The following is a 21,594-nucleotide window of genomic DNA, read 5'->3' as shown; positions in this document are numbered from 1 at the left end:
GATCCATTCTTATTTCCTTCTACAAAGTTCAAGTCCAAGTGAATCAAGACTGCCACATAAAATCAGATACATTGAAATTAATAGAAGATAAGGTGGGGAAGTAACTGGAACACAAAGGCACAGGAGAAAATTTCCTGAACAGAACAACAATGGCTTATCTCTAAGTTCAAGAATCAACAAATGGGACCTGATATAATTGCAAAGTTACTGTAAGGCAAAGGACATTGCCAATAGCACAAAACAGAATCCAACAGATTGGGAAAAATCTTTAATAATTCTACATCTTATCCAATATATAAAAAGAGCTAATATCCAATATATAAAAAGAACTCAAGATGTTAGATTCCAGAGACTCAAATAACCCCATTAAAATTGGGGTACAGAGATAAATGAAGAACTCTCATCTGAGGAATTACGAATGTCTGAGAAGTACCTAAAGAAATGTTCACCATCCCTAGTCATCAGGGAAATGCAAGTCAAAACCACCTTGAGATTCCACCTCACATAAGTGTGAATGGCTAAGATAAAAAACTCAGGTGACAGTAAATGGTGGTGAGGATGTGGAGACAGAGGAACACTCCTTCATTGTTGGTTGGAGTGCAATCTGGTACAACCACTCTGAAAATTAGTCTGGCAGATCCTCAGAAAATTGAACCTGAGGACCCAGCGATACCACTCCTGAGCATATACCCAAAAGATGCTCCAACATACAACAAGGACACATTCTCCACCATGTTCATAGCAGTGTTATTTATAACAGCCAGAAGCTGGAAAGATCCCAGATGTCCTTCAACAGAGGAATGGATACAGAAATCGTGGTAAATTTACACAATAGAATACTACTCAGCTATTAAAAACAATGACTTCATGAAATTCCTTGGCAAATGGATGGAACTAGAAGCTATCATTCTGAGTGAGGTAACCCAATCAGAAAAGAACAGACATCGCATGGACTCACTGATAAGTTGATACTAGCCTCCAAGCTCAGAATACCCAAGACATAATCCACAGAACTTATGAAGCTTAAAAAGAAGGAAGGCCAGAATGTGGATGCCTCAGTCCTTCTTAGAAGGGAGAATAAAACACTCATGGAAAGAAATACAGGGACAAATAGAGGAGCAGGTGTTGAGGAAGAGATCATTCAGAGACTGCCTCACCTGGGTACCCACGCCAGCTTCCAAACCCAAGTACTATTTCTGATGCAAAGGAGTGATTACTGGCAGGAGTCTGATATGGATGCCTCTTCAGAAGCTTAGAAGAGTCATACTGATACAGTTGAGGATGTTTGCTGCAACTAACCCTCATACTGAACATGGGAACCCCAATGAAGGAGCTAGAGAAAGAACTGAAGGAGCTGAAAGGATTTGCAACCCCATGGGAAGAACATCATTATCAACCATAATAATAATAATAATAATAATAATAATAATAATAATAATAATAATAATAATAATAATAATAGAATATTATTTTGTAATGTGTAAAAATTGGGTGAAATTCAAAATTTAATGCCAATACATAAGGCTTTGTTAAAATACAGTCTCACTCACTGACTCACTCAATCTTTTCTAGTACTACTTGCACATTACAAGATTTCCAATTGAATAGGTTGAAAAGAGGCTGTATGGTCTTTTCATTTAATGTGATTTTCTGTCCCTGCCACAAAGTACCTGTCATAGAGAACTTAAGCAAAGAATAGAGGTTTTAGTCCATCATGGCAGGGGCACCAGGTGAGGCAGAGCAGTTCACTTTGTAGTAGGAGGAAATAAAAACAGAAAATGTTCATGTCCTCTGGATTTCTCTTGTTCTCCTCCTATTTGGTGGTACTGTCCATAACTCAGAAACACTTTTCCCTCTTAGCTAACCTCTCTGGAAACACTTTCACAGACACACCTTACTATCTTCTAGGTGATTCTCAATCTCATGAAGTTTACAATCAAGACTTATCATCTGTACATGGCAAAACAATGGTTGTCTACTACTCTCTTATCCTCAGCACTGGTGATAGTTTGCCTTACATGGCAAAACTGTCTTCACAGAATTAAGTTTATAGACCTTGATATGGATGGTGTACCCTGGATCATCACATCTAATTATATGAGCTCTCTTCAAAACAGTTAACCTTTTCTCATTGAGTTAGAGTGACCCACAGGGAATATCTGAAGCATGAGAAGGATATAATGTGTTCCTGGCGGTTAGAGTTGGAGAGAACAGTGTAATAAGAAATGGGCTACATTAAGGAGCTAAGCGAAATAGATAGTGCTAAAGAAACAGGCCTATTGCAACACTGAATTGGGTTCTACCAATATCCTGGATGATCTTGGAAGCATTCTCCCTTCAAAAACCTAAGAAATAAGACCCTGCCAGTATTCCGGCTTTTATCCATCGTCTATTATCTGACCGTTCAGCTATATACCTAAGCATCAATACTCTAACCAACTGAGCTGCATAATGCTGAATTTCTGAAAAATAAATAGGATGTTTATAAATGGATATTGTTTTTAAGCCACTGACTTTGTAGAGTTTTGTTACAGCAGCAACAGGGAACCCCTGTCACTTTTCAAGAAAATTTTACCAAAACCCTGAACAAGATGTTGCTAGTCAAAGTGGATCAAACCTAGCTTAGCCAAGCCACACCAATAAGGCTTTGGAACTGGCTTGAGCTAACAAAATCTCGCTTCATCTCAATCTACCAAATCAGAACTTGTATTTACACAAGAGCCTTGAACGGGTGTTTTGTGCACTGAAACCTAAGAAGCTGTGGTCTAAAGTTCACCTTGTTGTGGCTTTAGCTTAGAATTAAGATGTTCTTAAGTGCCTCTGTCAGGAAACACAAGAGCAAAACTACAGGTGGAAATGGTGCCAGCAGGGCCAATCACTTAGCTGGTCATTGCATAGCTGATACAGTCAGGAGTACCTCATTTTTCTGCATCATTTCTACCATAGTCACTGTGCCAAAGCTGGATCAATGCTTCTACCATCCCTCACATGTATTTGTTAAATCCATTACTTGAATATGACTCTATTGACTACATGGAAGACCACTGAATAAATTCTCTAGGCTGCAGACACAACTAATCACAACTAATGTCTGAGACAGCACTCATTTATTCTCTTGTAGTTCTAGAGGCTTAAAAAATAAAGTCAAAATCAAGCTGTCATCTACCTTGATTCTTTCTAGGGATTTTGAGAAACCTGACAGTTTTTCTCTTCCTTTAGCTTTCTATACTTGCTCATAACCCTTGGGTTATGCCTTGGCTTCAAAATGTGCAACTCAGTGTAGTCCATGCCTTCATATCACCTTGTCTTTGTGCCTCTAGTTCTCTTCTCTTCTCTCTCTCTCTCTCTCTCTCTCTCTCTCTCTCTCTCTCTCTCTCTCTCTCCCTTCCCACTCTCTCTCTTTCCCTTCTCAATGGGCACTGTTTTTTTTGAGAGACTAGACCTTATTATGTAGCCCAGGTTGTCTTCAAATTTCTACCTCTGCATCCTAAGTGCTGTGATTCCAAGAGTGTCATCATACCTGACTCTCACTTTCTTTTATATAAGGACATTTGTCATTGTATTTGGGACTCAATTTCAATACAAAATAATGATGTAGCTCCTGTGGAGAGAGTGAGAGTGCTAGCAAGACCAGCCTTGTCTTTTGTTAAAACTACATATCACCCTTAATAAAAGAAATGCTCTATTTATTAATACATTTGTTTATAGGCACCACTTTATTATCAAGATAGCTAACTTATTTACTTAAACTATTTGTCAGTTGGACAAATAAATGTAACTTCTGTGGGCACAGTAGTCAGGCAGAGCCGGAAAAAAGGATGCTCATTTATGCCTTGACAGTCAAATAAGTCAAACTTTTTAAGATAAAATATAGTTTTTAAAAATATTCATTGTTTGTGATAGTGGAGTTTTGTTTTAAAAAAAAAAAGAAGAAGAAGAAAAATGAGGAGGACAAGAAGGACAAAGAAAGAAAGATAGAAAGAATGACAGGCAGAAAGAAAGGAAAAAGAAAGATGATAGTTTGAAATATCTCATTTAGGTTTTTATTCTGCTCTTTAATGATTTAAGGTAGAATATAATGGCCTCTGCACTGCAGGGTAAACATGAACCTCCAAACCAAAATCACCAGACTAATGCAAGGGCTATTTTCCATAACAAAATGGAAGCAAGATTATATAAACTTGCTGGAAGCAGTCAGTAGATGCCAACATAGAGAAAATTACTTGTAATGATTGATTTTAATTTAGTATGAGTCTGTCTCTTTAATAAGTGAAATTTTTCTCTTTCCTAAATCTAAAATATCTTGGAGAGGTTGTCAAGAGATGAAAGAGCTAAGCTTTGCAGGGGAAAAAAGATGGAATGATGTTCATAAGGGGAATTCTGAACAGTATTAAAATTGACTAATTCATTATAAGAGCCTTTTGTGAGATTATTACAAATTCTTCATTATTGTAGGGCTTCTGAAAGAGCTTAACGGGCTTTTCAATATGAAATGAACAGTACATCTTGCTTCGATGCACCTCAAACACCTGACTTTTTAGATTGTTTTCAGCAATAATTTTTAAATGTTATTCTGCATGATTCAGATAGTTCAGCCACTCATTTATTGCTGTTTCATTTTGTTCCATAAAGTCATTATCTCATACACAAAATATTTTTATTGCTGTGTGCAAGCATGCTTTATTAACTTCCATTATACTCCAAGTTCGCAATGCAATTATAGCTCTCTATTATATTAGCAGTTGTTGTAACTCCCATTCTCTGAGAGAATATTTGAATGTCAAAATACATAAAAACTAAAAAAGAAAAAAAAAGAAAAAAAAAGAAAAAATCTTTTTTTTTTCTCCATTAAGCAATCACCTCTGGATCAACTGCCCATGTATCTGACACACTGAAGGGACTTTTCAGAGCCAATCTTAAGTGTAAATCTTGTATCTTCTTTTTTGAAGTCTCTGTTTATAGTCCCTCAACATACTAGACATTCTCTAGCCAGTCAGTGTTGATGAAAATTATATAGGGCTGGGGATATAGCAACATGGTAGAGTGCTTGTCAGACATACATGAGGCCTTAGCTTCAATGCCCAGCACCATAAAAAAGACATAGAAAGAAAGGAAGAAAAGATTAGAAGAAGAGAGAAGGGGAAAGTTGTATAAAACTTAAGGGACACAACAAAGAAAAGACTTTCAATAGTATATGAAGAAAAAGACTCACTCAAGGATTGTCTAAGACAACGTCCCTTGTTAGCTACCTTCACCACAGGCTAGAAATGGTCAGAAGCTACCTAGAACACTTAGAGAATATTGTCTAATAGGAGAGAAAATAATTTATTCCAGTAGAAAAGATAGCCTTAAACACTCCAGATATGCTATATTGCATTGGGGGTATTATTCCCTATAGGTAAGTTATGCATCAAAGCTAGCTATTTTCTCAATATCCATTTATAAAAATACTTGTCCAGCTCTTGCTTTTCCCAGGTTCTTAAAATTTGTCTCACTATCCTCTGGTTCCCACATTAATTGATGACTTGGAAAAACTCTTTGTCATGTGTTCATGTCACATATAAGACTCATGATCTTAGCCCTTTTCTTTAGGGACCCTTTATGCTGTGCATTCCCACTAGCAAGTTAGCATTCTGGATAAGCTCTGTGAAAAAGAATGCAGAGAGGAAAGAACTGCAATATGAAAACACAAAATCACCAAGGTAAGGAAAACAATACCTTCAATCTCTGCAAAGAAAAACATAATAATTGCCATAGAAACCAGTACAGTAAAAAGGACTATGACTCTGATTCTTCTGTGACTGCTTTACAGAGAGAAGACACTGGCTTGAATCAACTGGAGTGAATACAGGAGTTTGCTATTCGTAAGCAAGTGGCATCAGATCACAATTTTTCTCCTCTAATTGAATCCCATGGATCCTTCTGGCAAGAACAAGAACACTTCATTTTGTGTGTGTGTGTGTGTGTGTGTGTGTGTGTGTTTGTTTGTTTAGAAAGAAAGAAAAGGAAGGAAGGAAGGAAGGAAGGAAGGAAGGAAGGAAGGAAGGAAGGAAGGGAAACAGAAAGTACGAAATAGGGGTCATAGCTTAATTTCATTTTGGGGACTCAACTCTTTGCTGGTTTTCCAAGGTCACTGGAGTTATACTTGAGGCTTAACCAAGCCATCTGGTTATTAACATCAAAGGCAGGCAATGAGGCATGTACTACATTAATTTTTCCTAGTGAAACATGAATAAGCATGTGTTTATCCCAGCAGGGCAACAAGGACAGACCAAAGAAATCATCATCAGTGGTTAGCTTCCTGAAACAGTGAGTTTACTGGGGTTACTTACAGGAGTTTGGGCAGCTTATAGATGGCTACATTGCCAAAGAAGCAATCATTAACTGCTTCTATATCCTCCAGGAGTGGCAAGACATAGTAGAGTGGTCTTCTGAGACATCATACATGGTGTCTGTGAACCCTCCTTTCCTCTCAATATATATATATATATATATATATATATATATATATATATATATATATATATATATATATATATATATATATATATATATATATATATATATTGGACTCAATCCTGAGAGGGTCTTGTTTGAATAATAATCACAGCTGTTTTGGTGGTTTTAAGAAAATGATAGCTCAGTCATGCTCCCCACCCATACCAGTCAAAGTAATCACAGTCTCAGAAAAGGCAAATGCCAAGTAGACACAGGCTAGTGGATGACAAAGGGATTGTGTGAAAGAATCTGCTAGGATCTGCCTAAGACTTAGTTCCTAAGGTTACAAGAAAAAGGAATAGGAGTAGTTAGAAAATGTCACCTGGAGGAAGAAAAATGGTAGGCTGAAGGCCATTTGGATTTTTAGTTATTTTTCTGAATTATGAGTGGAAACCTATAAATTAGGCACTCAGTATATAACAAAATATCATAGGCTAGGCAATTTATTTAAAAAATAATAAATTTATTGGCTTACAATTTTGTAGACTAGAAAGTGGCCAGAATCTGGCAAGAGTTTTCTTGTGTTGTCCCATGGTGAAATGGAAGAGAAATCAACTTGATAACCTCAGGAAATACAATCTGGGGGAAAAAAGTAGCATTTGGTACTAGGATATGAAGGTGTAGAGTTTCGACATTTATTTCACTGAGAAATAGAATACATAAATCATACCTACTGAGCTGACTGTGTTTTGCTTACTTCTCATTTTGTATTTCCCATCCTTGTTCTGTGCCCAGAGAAACAGATCCTTTTGGGTGACAGCAGTAGCTTCTCTTCCTCTGGATCCAGTTGGGGTGAGACAATAGGATACGTTAACAAAAGGTTAGAGGCCAACAGTGAGGTGATTCAACACTTGTTTTTATTTTTTGGGTTTTTTTTTTTTTGTTGTTGTTGTTGTTTTTGTTTTTTGATCTCCCTGTCACTTCAGCCTGAAGGCTCTTCTATGTCATTAGTCCCACATCTTTTTTAGGTCTCCCTAACCCTATCCACACCTGTGAAGGAATTTGATTATAAATGCTCCTCAGTTATACTTTCTGGCCTAAAACTCACCTCCCAGTCAGACCAATGCTTTGATATACAGTGCATTTTGTATCATTAGCAACTACTTGCTAAGAAAAAAGTATCTAAAACATAAATAAGGCAAAAGGAAGGAGGCATCCTCATTTAAAGTTGTACTGATAGCATTGAAATTATTTAATTCTCTGGGAGGATGTTTCTGTATTTGACTTGGTTATTTGCTATCTGATTAGAGCTCAGGCATTGTGAAGTTATATATTAGCTTGTAGATTATTTCTGTCTGGTAGAAAAGATAACCCCAACAGTTATGGTTTTATTGTTCTATGAGTCATTAGTCAGTTCTGTATTTTATATAGACCTGATTCTAATATTATTTTTTATTAAGGCTCAGCTATACCAGCTCACTGATGCCCTCACTAATAAATTGATAAATATTTGACACATTATTGTTTTACAAGTTTTTTCACATGGTTATTATATGTTTTATTGTGCTTACATTATTGATTGGACACAATATACCTTTTTAATTATATAATCACATTTTAAACACTTTTCCTTAACAAGTTATACTGAACCCCCTAATATATTTCAAGAATCGATAAAAGTATTGATACAAGTATTAAGAGATTTCTCTTTTTTGGTGATTTTTTTTACATTTTTTAATTGGATATTCTCTGCATTTACATTTCAGATGTTATCCCCTTCCTCCATTCCCATCCCCCTCCCCCTCTCATTGCCTCCATGAAGGTGCTCCTTCTCCCACCTTAGCACATTGGCATTCACCTACATTGGAAAAACTCGACTTCCCTAGACCAAAGGCCTCTACTCCCATTGATGCCAGAGAATGCTATCCTCTGCTGCATATGCACCTACAGTCTCTCCATGTGAACTCAGTGGTTGGTATTTTAGTTCATGGGAGCTGTGGTGGGTTTGGTTAGTTGATGATTTTGTTCTTCCCGTGAGGTTGCAGATCCTTTCAGCTCCTTCAGTCCTTTCTCTAGCTCATTCATTGGGGTCCCCATGTTCAATCTAATGGTTAGCTTCAAGCATCCTCCTCTGTATCACTATGGCTTTGGCAGAGCCTCTGAGTAGTCATCCACATAAGATTTCTGCCAGTAAGCAATTCTTGGCATCAGCAATAGTGCTTGGGTATAGTGGCTGCATTTGGGGTAGATCTCCTGGTGAGGCAGCCTCTGGATGATCTTTTCTCCAATCCCTGCTCCTCTATTTGTCCTTGTATTTCCTCCCATGAGTGTTTTGTTCTCCCTTCTAAGAAGCACTGTGGCATCCACCTTCTGGCATTACTTCTCTTTGAGCTTCATAAGTTGTATGAATTGTTTCTTGGTTATTCCGTTTTACAAGTTTTTAATCTCATTTTTTGAAAATTATGCTTTGCCATATTTAACACAATTTTATATTTCATGTAGAGAGAATATAAATATATATGCATTATTTTTTATTTTCATCAGCCTTTGAGTCATTTCTGTTCCTATAGCTTTTTACCCATGAGAACTTTGCAACAAACATATTCTTGAAAGTAATTCCAATAAAACTCTTTGACTCACCAAGTTGGCCTTTGGTATCCATACTTTAGTCCGACATGATCTCCTTGTCTGACATGAGTAGATATGTGTGCTGTGTCTTCCTTCCTCAGAAAATTTTTGTCATATAACATTTATCTAGTAACCTGCATAGCACCTTCTGGTACTATGAAAGCTAGTGAGTAGGAAGGAATATTCCAGGTCAGTTTGAGATTGAGTTCTATGTCTTGCAGCTAAAATATGTAGTGTCTTCTGCAATGGCAGCCATGGTATTTAATATCTTCAGTAATGGGATCTTACCATGTAGTCATGGTGAGTCACCAAGAGCAATGGCAGTAGCTTTACATTGTATTCCTGTGCATTCTGTATCAACTAATTCCAGTGGGCCACTATATTCTTGAATTGTTTTATTTTTAAGCTCTAGAATTAATACTTTCTCTGTATTTACATTTGAAATGTTATCCCCTTTGCCCATTCTGCTCCCATTCACCTTGCCCCTCTACTTGTCTTCACCGAGGTGCACTAGCTCTCAATCACCCTCTCCACCTCAGTGCTTTGGCATTCCCTACACTGCGAAAAAGTGCCCTCAGTGGGCCAAAGGTCTCTTCTCACATGGATGCCAGACAATGCTATTCTCCGATGTATATGCAACTGGAGTCATGAGCCTCTCAATGTGTGTTCAATGGTTAGTGTTCTAGTCCATGGCAGCTGTGGAGGAATTTGTTGGTCAACAATGTTGCTTTTCCTATGAGACCACAACCTCCTTCAGCTCTTTCATTCCCACCCCCCCCCCACAGAACCCTTACTGGGGTCCCCGTGCTCAGTCCGATGGTTAGCTACAAGCATGCCCAGCTGCATGACTGGCAGAACCCCTGAGGAAGCACCCATACCTGGTTCCTGCCAGCAAGCACCTCCCAGCATCAGCGTCTATTAAATTCTTATTTGAGAGTTTTGTTTGTGGAGATGGTTGGTTAGTTTTAGTTTTTTGCCTTTCTGTTGCCATTGTTTTGATATAGGATTTTATGTAGTCCTGGTTGGCCTCAAATTTACTACATATCCAAGGATGATCTTGAACTCCTCCCCTTCTCAGCTCTGTGTCATATCCCTGCCATATTTCTAGGATTATAGCTGTGTATCACCATACTCAGCACTGTCAAAATTTTTTATTCCATTTTTAATTCTGTAAATAAAAGAGAAGAAAATTGTGATATTTAAAAGTCTTCATCTCATAATTCCAGTGTTTGTATCCAGTGTGTGTCTGTTTTTATTTTTTATAATTTTTGCTGCTTTTAATTTATGGTATTCTTCATTTTCACGTGTCTCATTGTTTCTCATTGAATGTTAAGCATTGTATTTTCAGGCTTGTGTGTAGAAGTAATTTATTGTGTAAATGTTGTCTTTTTCCAAATGTGAGTTTTGTTTGTTTGGGGATAGTGTCTGGGAATATACTAGCACACATTTACTTGACCAACTTCTGTAATTGCCATGATCCCAGGCTTATCCATTGTAGCTTGAGTGTCAATTTCCAAATATAAGATGTAGTTCTTCAGGGAAGTGTCCAAAGTCTCCCTCATTTCTTGACAGGTTCCTTAGTATGGCCTCTCACTTTCCCCCACTGGAATTAGTTTAAGTTCCCTGAGAGGAAAGAGCTTCCCTGGAATGTGTCCTTATTTCTAGATCTTAGACAGATGTAATTAGTGTAAGAGTGATATAGCACTCTTACAAAGATTTGTTTCTGTGTAAGATAGCTTCCACTATTATAGAAGTGAGAATACAGAAGTTATCTCTCAGTGTAAAGGACAATGGGCTTTATCACTGAAGGGAATATTTGAAAAGAGACTTATATTACCTCACAAAAACCCCATAGCACAGTGTGGATCAAGAAAACATGCAAACCCATGAACACATGACTACTAATTTGGTTTAAATGTACTACTATAGCAAATTTCATTATATGGAAATTATTGAAATATTTAAAAATAACAATATTTTTAGGCTACTGTTAATTATCTATGTTGTCACACATTCTATAATCAACAGATTGACAGTATATTTTCAGATTCTTATTTTTTAAAAATTAATGCTAAACAAACCAAATAAAAAAACTTTCCTTTGTGAAACAGTCTCAAACTGGTTTTAACAGATCCTTGAATATTTAAAAATTAAGAATTGTTTACTTTAAAAAACTAGAGAATACTTTTCATTACTTTGAAAAATAAGCGATAGTCATATATTATTCAAACATGCTATGAAACTGAGCAGGCTTTCCTTTATAAAATTCTGTATTAACATCCTGCTCTTTCTGTACAAGTATTCTGGGTAATTCTAACACCCCAACACAACATTTAAAATGTTACATTCTGGAATTTTGAGGATGGTTCAGTCTCTGAAGTGCTTAGCAGATAAAAACAAAGATCTAAGCTTCATTCCAAGAATCAATGTAAAAAGGCCAGGAGCAATGGCACACACCCATATAAATCTAACACTCAGAACTGGAGACAGGAGGATCTCTAAGGTATGCTGGCTAGCCAAACCGGTTGAATTGGTGAGTTCCAGGTTCAGAGAGAGAGATCCTATCTGAAACAAATTAATGAATAAATGAGCATGCTAATAAATAAATAAATAAATAAATAAATAAATAAATAAATAAATAAGGAGCAGTTGAGAATGAAACCTAACATAAACTCCTGGCCTTTAATCATATGTGCACAAAGTCCCCACATGAACATGTAAGCACCGATGCACACTCAAAATAAATGAAGAATTAAAATGTGACTATCTCTAGTATTGTTGGAACACAAATGAGAAATACAAGTACATGTGTTCCTTAGTCACAGCAAGATCAACGTGGATCTCTGGTACTCTTCAGCTTGAAGAAAAGTATCCCAGAGGACATGGAAGGAATTTACATGGCATTGACTCAGCAGTTGCAACTATGTTCATCATCCTTAACTGGAAAAAAACTGTTGTGTTTATAAGAACAGATGCCAAAAACAAAACTTGTTTCTTGAGATCCAACTTCTTTCCACTGGCTTACCCCAGTGACTAGAGGGAGGAGTGGCCATGCCAATCTTTCCAGGAACAATACCTAATCTAGTGACCATGATCTATCTGCCCGTCTTCTCCACTATCTATTGTCTCTGAATCTGATACATACCCTGGCCAAACGAGGTAGCTGAGTATGGGTCTGGCCTTGTTGAGTCTCACTTGTCAAGCTAAATCTACTGCCTCATTGTTTCTGTTTTGTCTTATTTTGTTTTCTTTGTTGTTGTTAACTACTAGTGTGGTATTTCCTCGTGTTTTCCTCTGCCAGATATTTTTTTTCCTCCTAACCTACATTTGCCTGGCTATCTTAAGATAATTTTACGTAAGTTTTATATGCATTTATATACATTTATATAATTTAGAACAATAAGTTGCAGTTTTCAACAATAAAGAAAGAAAACTTCTTTCTAAACTTTATAAAACTTAAGACTATAACCAAACACGAAAGTTCATGAACATTTTTCTGGAGATAAATCTAATTTACTATATTAGATTACTATTATTGAGATAACAAATTACCACAAATCCATTGGCTTAAATAACTTCCTGTATTCCCTTATAGTTCTACTCGTTCAAAGTCTAAGCAGGGCCTCATTAAGTTGGATGCCAAGCTTTATTACTCCAGAGATTCTGGGAGAGATCTCTCTTCCAGCTGAAGTCATGGCTCAGCTGTAGAATACTTGCTTAGACTATGTGAGCGCTTGGCTGGATTTTGTTCCAGCAGTGCAAATAATAAAGTAATAATTTTTTTCAAGCAGATGGAGAGTTGACTTGGTAAAATACTTAATCAGATCCTACAGTCAGGCATGGTTCCATGTACTCACAATCTTAGCACTGGAAAGGCAGAGAGGGGGCTCTGTGGGGCTGGCTAGTCAGGCAGCCTAGCCTAATTGGTAGAACCAAAGTACCAAAGACAGAGCTTGTCTCACAAAAAAAGTGGAAAATTCCTGTGGGCGAAGTTACACCTCAAGCTGTCTACTGACTTCCACACATATGTGTACACACACACACACACACACACACACACACACACACACACAAACAGGGTATACACCCACCTTCCCCCACATAAACACTACCACTCATGGAGAAAAACACACACACACACACACACACACACACACACACACACACAAACACACATACACATTTCTTTTTAAGCATATTGAAGTTGTTGAGGGAATTCATTCCCTGTGTTTATAGTACTGACATTCTTGTTTCTATACTAAGATGTATAGATTCTTTTTCTAAAACATATGTAAGATTTTTCTAAAAATGTTTATTCACGATTGGATATTTTGTACTGCTCCTATCTTACCCCCTTAGTTCCATTGAACAATTTTCTGCTTCCCTAAAATTTCTCATATTATTTTTATGTCTTTTTGTTTTGTTTGTGTGTGTCTTATGACTGCTGCATGTGCACACACACACACATACACACATATGTGTGTATGTGTGTGTGTATGTATATGCATGCTGAAGCATTTGAAAATGAACACTATTATGATAAATACTGAACTGTTCAATATACATCTCTCAAGAATGAGGACAGTTTTTATGTAATCATGTTAATTATTATATCTAAGAAACCTAATTATAATTTCCTTATAAAAAGCTACTATATTATCCATACTTAAAATTCCTAAATTTATCAACAATGTTTTTTAAGAACACACATGGTGTGCAGTCACTGATAAGCAGATACTAGCCCCAAAAAGCTCTGAATAAACCAAGAAACAATCCATAGACCTCATGAAGCTCAAAAAGAAGGAAGGCCAGAATGTGGATGCCTCAGTCCTTCTTAGAAGGGAGAACAAAACACTCATGGGAAGAAATACAGGGTCAAATAGAGGATCAGAGATTGGAGAAAAGATCAATCAGAGACATCCTCACCTGGGATGTGCCCCATGTGCACCAACCAAATCCAAGCACTATTGCTGATGCTTACCAGCAGGGGCCAGATATGGATGCCTCCTCAGAGGCTCTGACACAGTCATACATATAAAGCTGAGGATTCTTGCAGCAAACCATCAGACTGAACTCAGGGTCCCCAATGAAGGAGCTAGAAAAAGGAGTAAAGGAGCTAAAAGGGTTTGCAACCTCATGGGAAGAACAACATTATCAGGCAACCAAATCTTTCATCACGCCTATGGACTAAAACATCAACCATTAGGAACAGCGGAGATCCAGGGACACAGGCCTGGTGAGACTGCCCTGCAAGTAGCCAGGGACTAGAGAGGTCTGTGCCTAGTGCTCAGAAAGTGCACCCCCCCAAATTGGTTCAGGAGAGCAAGAACCCTGCCTTAAGGTCTCTGTTTCCACCCAGCAGGACCATGCATGCAGAATAAGCGCTCAGGCCATTAGCCACCAGGAAGAGCTGAGATCAAGGGACACAGGCCTGGTGAGACTGGGCTGTGAGTAGCCAGAGAGCAGAGAGGTCTGTGATGAGTATTCTAAAAGTGCATGCCCTCCCCCATTGATTAAGGGGAGCAGAAAATCTGCCAGAGGGTCTCAGTTTCCAACCTGCAGGCCCATGCATGCAGAAAAGGCACTCAGTCCATCTGCCACCAGGAACAAGAGAGATCCAGGGACACAGGCCAGGTACTCGGGAGAGACAGAAACCAATCACTGACAACAAGACCATGTATAATCACAGACAACAAGATAGCAAGAGGAAAGCAAAAGAACTTGCCCCGGGAAAACCAAGACAACCTGTCAAACCAGAACCCAGCTCTCCAATCACAGCAAATATCGGAATGACAAACACTCCAGAAAAATAAGACTCAGACCCAAAATCATACCTCAAGTTGATGATACAGATACCTTAAACAAGAATGAGAGGAAAAGCATAAAGAGTTAGAAGCCTTTAATGAGGAAAGAAGAAAAACTCAAAGAAATCAAAGAACTAGAGGGAAACAAAACAAAAGAGATGAAGGAATGGAAGAAGAAATTTAAAATGGAAATGGAAACAATAAAGAAAACACTAAAAGAGACAACCCTAGAGGTAGAAAACCTAAAAACGAAATCAGGAGTCACAGGTGAAAGCATCTCCATCAGACAACAAGAGATGGAAGAGAGAATCTCGGGGGTGAAAGACAACATTGAAAACATAGAAAAAACAGTCACAGAAGATGCAAAAACCAAAAAGTTCCTAACCCAAAATGTTCAGGAGATCCAGGACACAAGGAGAAGACCAAACCTAAGGATAATAGGAATAGAACAGGGGAAGAATATCAACTAAGAGGCAGAATAAATATCTTCAACAAAATCATAGAAAAAAACTTCGCTACCCTTAAGAATGAGATGACCATGAGCATAAAAGAAGCCAACAAAACTCCAAATACAGCATACCACAAATGAAATTCCTCCCGACACATAATAGTCAAAATTCAAAGTGCCCAAAGCAAAGAAAGAATACTAAAAGCAGTAAGGGAAAAAGGTCATGTAACATAAAAAGGCAGACCAATCAGAATCACACCTAACTTGTCAACAGAGACTATGAAAGCTAGAAGCTCCTGGACAGACATGTGCAGCCCGTGAGAGAACACAATGTCAGCCCAAGCTGCTATACCCAGCAATACACTCTTTACCATATATGGAGTTACCAAGATATTCCAGGACAAAACTAAATTTACACAGTATCTGACAACAAAAACAGGACTGCAATGAATTATAGCTGAAAAACCCAATACAAAAAGGGAAACTACATCCTAGTAAAACCAAGAAAATACTTAAGCAAGAAAACCAAAAGAAGAAAGACACACAGGCACAATTCTACCTATAAAAGAAATAATAGCAGGAAACAGCAACCACTATGCCTTAAAGTCTGTTAACATAATTAGACTGAATTCCCCAATAAAAAGGCATAGGTTATCAGACTAGATACATAAAAAGAATCCAGCATTTTGCTGCATACAAGAAACTCATCTCACAGACAAAGACAGACACTATCTCAGAGAAAAAGGTTGGGAAAAAACTAAGAAGAAAGCAGAAGTTGCCATTGTAATATCGAAGAAAGTAAATTTTCAACCGAAAATTATTAAAAAAGATAAGGAAGGACACTTTTTACTCATTATAGGGAAAATTTATTAGGAGAAACGCTCAAGCCTTAACATATGAGCTGCAAGTATAAGAGCACCCATATTCATAAAAGAAACCCTACTAAAGCTCAAAAATACACTGTACCCCACACAATAATAGTGGGAGACCTAAACACCCTACTCTCAATAATGGACAGATCATGGAAAGAGAAACTGAACAAGGACACATAAAACTGGCAGGGGTTATGAACCAATTGGAATTAATATACATCTACAGAACATATCATCCCAAAACAAAACAAAACAAAACACCTTCTTCTCAGTACCTCACAGCACCTTCTCCAAAATTGACCATATAATTGGTCACAAAACAAGCCTCAATAGATATAGAAAGATGTAAATATTCCCATGCATCCTATCATATCACCATTGACTAAGTCTGGTCTTGAATAATAACAAAGACAACAAAAAGCCCACATACACATGGAAACTAAACAATGTTCTATTAAACAATAGAATGGTAAAAGAAGAAATAAAGAAAGAAATTAAGGGTTTTCTAGAATTTAATGAAAATAAAAGCACAACATACCCAAACCTATGGGATGCAATGAAAGCAGTGCTGAGAGGAAAACTCATAGCTCTGAGTGTTTCCAAAAAGAAACTGAAGACAGCACACATGAGCAACTTGACAGCACAGTTGAAAGCTCTAGAACAAAAGGAAGCAGATACACCCAAGAGGAGTAGAAGGAAAGAAATAATCAAATTCAGAACAGAAATTGACCAATAGAAACAAAAAGAACCATTCAAAGAATCAAAAAAAAAAAAAAAAAAAAAGAGCTGGTTCTTTGAGAAAATTAACAAGATTGATAATCTCTTAGACAGACTAACTAGAGGGCAAAGAGAGAGTATCAAAATTAACAAAATCAGAAATGAAAGTAGAGACATAATAACTGAAACTGAGGAAATTCAAGAAATCATCAGATCCTACTAAAAAAACCTATACTCAAAAAAGGTGGGACATCCATCAGCATAATCCACCATATAAACAAACTCAAAGAAAAAAAAAAACACATGGTCATCTAACTAGATGCTGAGAAAGCATTTGACATAATTCAACACCCTTTCATGTTAAAAGTCTTAGTAAGAACAGAAATCCAAGGCCCATGACTAAACATAATAAAAGCAATATAGAGCAGACCAATAACCAACATCAAACTTAATGGTGAGAAACTTGAAGCAATCCTACTAAAATCAGGGACTGGACAAGGCTGCCCACTCTCCCCCTACCTATTCAACATAGTACTGGAAGTTCTGGCTGGAGGAATTAGACAGCAAAAGGAGATCAAGGGGATACAAATCTGAAAGGAAGAGGTAAAAACATCACTATTTGCAGATGACATGATAGTGTATGTAAGTGACTCCAAAAATTCCACCAGAGAACTTCTACAGCTGATAAACAAGTTCAGCAATGTGGCTGATTATAAAATTAACTCAAAAAAATCAGTAGCTTTCCTCTACCTAAGTGACAAACACACGGAGAAAGAAATTAAGGAAAATATATCCTTCACAAGACTCACAAACAACATGAAATAGCTTGGTGTGACTCTAACTAAGCAAGTGAAGGGCCTGTATGACAAGAACTTCAAATCTCTGAAGAAAGAAATCGAGGAATATCCCAGAAAATAGATACATCTCCCATCTTCGGGGATTGGAAAGATCAACATTGTAAAAATGGCCATCTTACCAAAAGCAATCTATAGATTTAACGCAATCCCCATCAAAATTCCAACCCAAGTCTTCATAGAGTTGGAAAGAGCAATGTGCAATTTCATCTGGAATAACAAAAGACCTAGAATAGCAAAATCCATCCTCAACAACAAGAAAACATTTGCAGGAATCACTATCCCTGTACTACAAGGCAATTGTGCCAAAAACTGCATAGTACAGGTACAAGGATAGGCACATGGATCAATGGAATAGAATAGAAGATTCAGAAATGAGCCCTCAAGTATATGGTCACCTGATTTTTGACAAAGGAGCTGTAAACATTCAGTGGAAAAAGGACAGCCTATTCAACAAATGGTGTTGGTTCAACTGGCACTCAGCATGCAGAAGAATCAAAATAGACCCTTACTTACCGCCTTATACAAAGCTCAAGTGTAAGTGGATGAAAGATCTTCACATTAAACCAGGTACACTGAAATTATTAGAAGAGAAATTAGGGAGAACCTTAGAACACATAGACACAGCAGAAAATTTCCTGAACAGAGCACCAATGGCTCATGTTCTAAGGTCAAATATTGACAAATGGGACTTAATGAGATTGTAAAGTTTCTGTAAGGCTAAGGACACTGTCAAGAAAACTAAATGGCAGCAAACAGATTGGGAAAAGATCTTTACCAACTTCACATCAGATAGAAACCTAATATCCAAGGTATACAATAACTCAATAAATTAGACACCAGAGAATCAAACAACCCTATTAAAAATGTGGCACAGAGCTAAACAAAAAGATCTCGATTGAGGAATATCGAATGGCTGAGAAGCATCTAAGGAAGTTTTGAACATCATTAGCCATCAAGGAAATGCAAATCAAAACAACCCTGATATTCTACCTCACACCAACCAGAATGGCTAAGATCAAAAATTCAGATGACTGCAGATGCTAGCATGGATGTGGTGAAAGTGGAACACTTCTCCACTGTTGGTGGGGTTGTAAACGGGTACAACCACTATGGAAATCAGTCTGGCAGTTCCTCAGAAAATTGGGCATAGTACTACCTTAAGACCCAGTTATTCCACTTCTGGGCATATACCCCAGAGAAGCTCCAACATACAACAAAGACACATGCACCACAATGTTTATAGCAGCCTCATTTATAATAGGCAAAAGCTGGACAGAACCCAGATGTCCTTCAGTAGATGAATGGATACAAAAATTGTGCTATATTTACACAATGAAGTACTACTCAGCTATCAGAAACAATGACTTGATGAAATTCTTAAAAAAATGGATGCATCTAGAGAATATCATGCTGAGTGAGGTAACCCAGTCATACAAGAACAGACATAATATGCAGTCACTAATAATTTGATACTAACCCCAGAAAGCTCTGAACACCCCAGAAACAACTCACAGACTATATGAAGTTCAAGAAAAAAAAGAAATGAAACTGAAAAACCATTATGCTTAATCTTTAAACACCAAGAAACTTTGAATAATTCCAGGTTACATCCTCTTTTACATGTACTTTATGCTCATTGTAAGTAGTAATATTTTAGTGCATACTGTCAAACCTTTATAAAAATCAAGTACTGACAAAAATGTATTTGTATTCTTTTATGCAAAAATGTTAAAATCTGTACATTTATCTTTGTTTTTTAGAATAATGTTGTTTAATTAAAAAAAAGAAACCATCAACCATTGAGCACATGGAGAGACCCATGGCTCCAGTTGCATGTGTAGCAGAGGACAGCATTGTTAGCATCAATGGGAGAACAGAATCCTTGGTCTAGTGAAGATGCATATTCCCAGTGTAGGGAAGTGTCAAGGCACTGAGATGGAGAGGGTGATTTGGAGCAGGAGCACATTCATGTAAACAAGTGGAGGTGAAGTGGGGATAGGTCAGGAAGAGGATACCATTTGAAATGTAAATACAGAAAATATCCTATAAAATCATTTTTTAAAAAAGAAACTACCAAACAACTACAATAAAAAAAAATGATTTAAATTATATGAAAGGTAGTTACTTGTTATAGTCGTGTGTGTGTGTGTGTGTGTGTGTGTGTGTGTGTGTGTGTGTGTGTGTGTGTGTAATTCTAAAATTTGTTTTGTCTATTTTGTGTCTCATAGACATATGGAACAAAACAGGTATGACAGTTTGAAAGAAACTGTTCCCCAGTGACCCAAAGGGAGTAGCACTACTAGGAGGAATGTCCATGTTGGAGAAGATGTGTCCTTGTTGGAGGAAGTGGTCACAGAGGGCAGTCTTCAATTTCTAAAATGCTCAAGCCATGACTATTATGACAATGTGCTGCCCGGAGATCCAGATGTTCAACTCTCAGCTCTTCTCTAGAATCATATCTGCCTTTATTCTGCCTTGTGTGCAGCCATGTTTCCAATCATGCTGATAATTGACTAAACCTTCTAACTATAAGCCAGTACCAATTAAATGTTTTTCTTTGTATGACTTGCTATGGCCAACAGACCAGTAGGTGTTGGGCTCTACCTGAAGCTGCAGCCCTGGCCTGCAGGCCCTTGATGTTTTGAGGCCATGTGGACCTGGCTACAGTGAAGAGCACAGTAGCAGGTGGTAGGACTGCAGCCCAGCCCAGTGACTGGAGTGCCCCTAAAACATATGCCCTAAATGAAGGGAGATTCATATTATCCTCTGCCTCTGATGAAGAACTTGATACTGCAGTTGGATGTTTAGAGGATATTATTATGGAAGATAAGTTCCAATTATGGCAGAGAATTTGAAGACACAGAAGAGAATATACTCACTGACACTCCCAGTTTTAATGAATATATATCCCTGGTAGAGAAGTATATTGGAGAGCAGTTGCTTGAATGTATCCCAGTCTTCAACATGGCAGCTTTCACAACCACACTGCAGCACCATTAAAATGAAGTGGCTGGTGATATCTTTGATATGCTGCTCACACCCACAGGTTTTCTGACTTTTAAGGAACTGTTTCTGGACTACAGAACAGAAAAAGAAGGCCAAGGAGTAAATTTAAGAAGCAGCATGAACTTCTCTGTGTAAGTCATCTTCTATACCAGATTCCCAACACAACCTTAATACTAGGTTTCACCAACACACAAGAGGTGTGATCTCTATGAGGTTAATAGTCCCGCAGGCACAGAGAAACATGGGCTAATAATGATCACAGATGCATCCTGCAAAGACCAACTGTTGGGATTCTGTAAATCCCACCCCTCAATTACCTGGCAGTAGACAGGTATGCTCCACCCCAGTGACCTGACACTATAAAAGGGGCTGCTTGCCCCCCCCCTCTCTCTTGTTCTTGTGTCTTGTCTCTCTTGCCTCTCTAGACCTCTTGCAGCCTTGCTGTCCCACCCCACCCCTCCTATTCCCCTTCCCTTACTCCCCCTCCCTCCACGTGCTCATGGCTGGCCTCCTCTATTCCTCTCTATCTCTCTCTCTCTCTCTCTCTCTCTCTCTCTCTCTCTCTCTCTCTCTCTCTCTCTCTCTCTCTCTCTCTCTCGCTTGCTCTCCCTCCCTTCCTACCCTCTTAACTCTCCCATGACCTGAATAAACTCTATTCTGTACTATACCATTGTGTGGCTGGTCCCTCAGGGGGAAGGAACTCCCAACATGGGCCCACCAGAGGCATCTCCCTTGCCCCCAGGCCTCACAGCATCTCCATGGGACATATGCCCCCCACTCTCTTCACCTTTTCCCTAACATTGGTGCCAAAACCCAGGACGTCA

General features: G+C 37.9%; 1 pseudogene across 1 annotated transcript; it reads left to right on the top strand.

Moving 5' to 3' along the window:
* Nucleotides 1–8,579: 8,579 nt before the first annotated feature.
* On the top strand, nt 8,580–21,020 carry LOC308415837 (ADP-ribosylation factor-like protein 2-binding protein; annotated as a pseudogene). The gene is made up of 2 exons: nt 8,580–8,628; nt 20,432–21,020. The product of its transcript is annotated as an ADP-ribosylation factor-like protein 2-binding protein (transcript).
* The last annotated feature ends 574 nt before the right edge of the window (nt 21,021–21,594 follow it).

This window comes from Micromys minutus, assembly GCF_963924665.1.
Source record: "Micromys minutus genome assembly, chromosome: X".
Taxonomy (NCBI): Eukaryota; Metazoa; Chordata; class Mammalia; order Rodentia; family Muridae; genus Micromys; species Micromys minutus.
Note: the sequence above shows the minus strand (reverse complement) of the source record. Positions and strands in the feature narration are given on the sequence as shown.